We start from the raw sequence: 2,679 nt of genomic DNA on the forward strand, positions 1-2,679 counted from the left end.
TACTATTATAAATTTTTTAAATAATAATAAAATAATATTGACAATTATCATTTATCACCGCATGAAACCTTCTGGTTTTCAGTAAAACCTAACACACAATTCATCAATAAGTAGTAGTGATAATAATGATCATAATAATAGCACCAAAGTGCACCACTTTATTCATTCATTTTTTTATAATAATAATAATAATAATAATTTAAAGTACACCAAATAAAGTAATTAAAATAATAATTTAGTAATATATACTAAAATATTAAAGAAATAAAAATAATAATTAATTAGTAAAGAATGACATAATCTAAACTATTTTTTCTGAAAAAAGATAAACTTTAAAGCTCAATGGAATAATCTACCAAAAAAAGTTAACTGCTTAAAGCGAAAATCATAACAAGAAAACCATACTAAAATCATACTTTAAACCTTAATGAATCTCTGATTGTAACAAAAGATCTTTATTTACTATTTAAAATTCAGATTTAAAATTTTAAATATTGGAGCATTAGGCAAAATATTTCACTAATTTGATGCGCATGAACAAAGATTTTACTACACTAGTGCAGATAAGTTAAACAAATGCGGCTATTTTAAATTTACAAATGCGGTCATAGAACCGCATTTGATCAACACGCATTTGTAAATCTGGAATTTACAAATGCGGTCCTATGACCGCATTCATAAATCACATTTACAAATGCGGTCATTTTAGGTAACCGCATTTGTATATTATTCTGAATTAGGGAGTGGGTTTGGGGTTTAGGATTTATGAATGCGGTCTTGGTAAAAACCGCATTCATAAATCACTATTTACAAATGTGGTCATTTACTAAGACCGCATTTGTAAATGCGAATTCACTATTTACAAATGCGGTCTTGGTAAATGACCGCATTTGTAAATAGTGTTTTTTTTTTTTTTGGTACATCCTGTTTTGTGCAGAAACCATATATTTAAATAACCTGCATAATGATTAAACCCAGCCAGACAAATACAAAAATGTAGTAACCAATTGAAATCATCAAAATGTACATTTACAAGTGATCAAATTACATATAATAAAACCACTAATGTTGTTTACTTATGCTAGAGTTATAAAAATTAATGAAGTATGTGGACCAAGAATCTCTAACATATGAAATGCCTTCCTCACTCATTGGTGTTTCTTCTGTGAATAACTGCATTGCAAAGTTGACATAAATTAGTTTCTAGATATATATATATATATATATATATGTTCAAGAATTATAAAAATGATTTAACATATACCTCCTTCCAACCAGTTTTAACACCTAGTCTTATAATGGTAATCATCCATTGCATAATGTAATAGCCACACTCATAGCTTCCTGGTTGTTTATTACACTATATAATTCAATAAAAAGTAATATGTTAGTATATTGATAAACAATGATAATAGAGAAAGAAAAAAATTACAAACCTTTACTCTTATGTAGTTCAAATTATTTGAACTGGATCGACCTTTTAGGATGTTATATCCACGCCATGAACTGGTTAATACAAAAAACCTCGTTAGTAGATGGTTAATTAGTAACATATACAAAGTTAAGTTTATACTATACTTACGTATCAATGATATCCTTAAATTTTGTGGGCATCTTCTTGTGTAGGGAACAGAACCACACAGCAGTCTTATCAACCATTGATAAGACAAGTAACTGCCAATGATGCCTATATGATCATTGAAAAGAGTTAGTAAATATTTAAAACATGAAATAATAATAATTGATGACATATAATTAAACTTACTCATTAATGTAAGGGCATAAATAAATTTGTTTTCCCTCTTTTTCCAGGATGTTAGTGATGTATGCTTGAGTCTCAGTTGAGTTTGGTCCAACGGGATTAGTATATGCAGGATCTACGAATCCATACATATTTTCCTTCCCCTCAGTGATACAGACTCTATGCAAAAACCTACAAGTTTTTAGTTAAAGCATAATCAATAATAATTTAACATAAAGTAAATTGAATAATAGGTAAAGATACTTACATCATAAAAAATTGAATTATACTTATATTGAGCTCCTGGTTCCCAGATATAAATTCTGATAAATCTGTGTTGTAAATCATCAGTGGCAGTTCAGTGTTGATTTGAAAAAATGTATTATCCACGGAACTGGAAAAGGATCATTGCCAATCTGACTAGCAATGAGACGTAGGGAAGCCATAGGATCGTCAACTGGAACCTCACGCTTCTTTTTCGGAGTTGGTGGCTGAAAAGGTTCCTACAAGATAAACAACATTTGTATTAAATTATATGTAATATATAAATATAAATAAAAAATAATATAATGAAACGAAATTATTACATGAGGTTCGGGCATAGATCGAATGAGCTCTCTGGGCTAGGCAACGAATGTCTGAAATGCATCGGCCACAGTGGTTACCTCATCTGAAGGTAGTGGAACACGAGCATCAGGAAATCGTACTTTTTCAACAGTTACCTTCGCCACATCAGGGGAGAGAGGAACGTTATGTAAGGTGGTGGTGTTTTTATAGACTTTTCCAAGTGCCACCACCCGAGGAAGTTTGCCGCCCACTACCAGTAGCTCACAATCCTCTGTCTGCCCATTGATATCATCCCCTGATGTTGGAGGAGCCGCACAACTCCCCTTTGTGCTCTTGGGAGTGGGACTAACAAGGGGTTCAATCGGCTCAGC

General features: G+C 31.2%; 1 long non-coding RNA gene across 1 annotated transcript; it reads right to left on the minus strand.

Annotated features, from left to right (window-relative positions):
• Positions 1–931: 931 nt before the first annotated feature.
• LOC137828726 (uncharacterized) lies at positions 932–2,123 on the minus strand. Its single transcript, XR_011083953.1, has 3 exons — positions 2,010–2,123; positions 1,265–1,933; positions 932–1,173 (listed from the first exon to the last, which is right to left on the minus strand). It is a non-coding gene; the product is annotated as an uncharacterized lncRNA (long non-coding RNA).
• Positions 2,124–2,679: the final 556 nt, after the last annotated feature.

Source organism: Phaseolus vulgaris, chromosome 7 (genome assembly GCF_000499845.2).
Source record: "Phaseolus vulgaris cultivar G19833 chromosome 7, P. vulgaris v2.0, whole genome shotgun sequence".
NCBI lineage: Eukaryota > Viridiplantae > Streptophyta > Magnoliopsida > Fabales > Fabaceae > Phaseolus > Phaseolus vulgaris.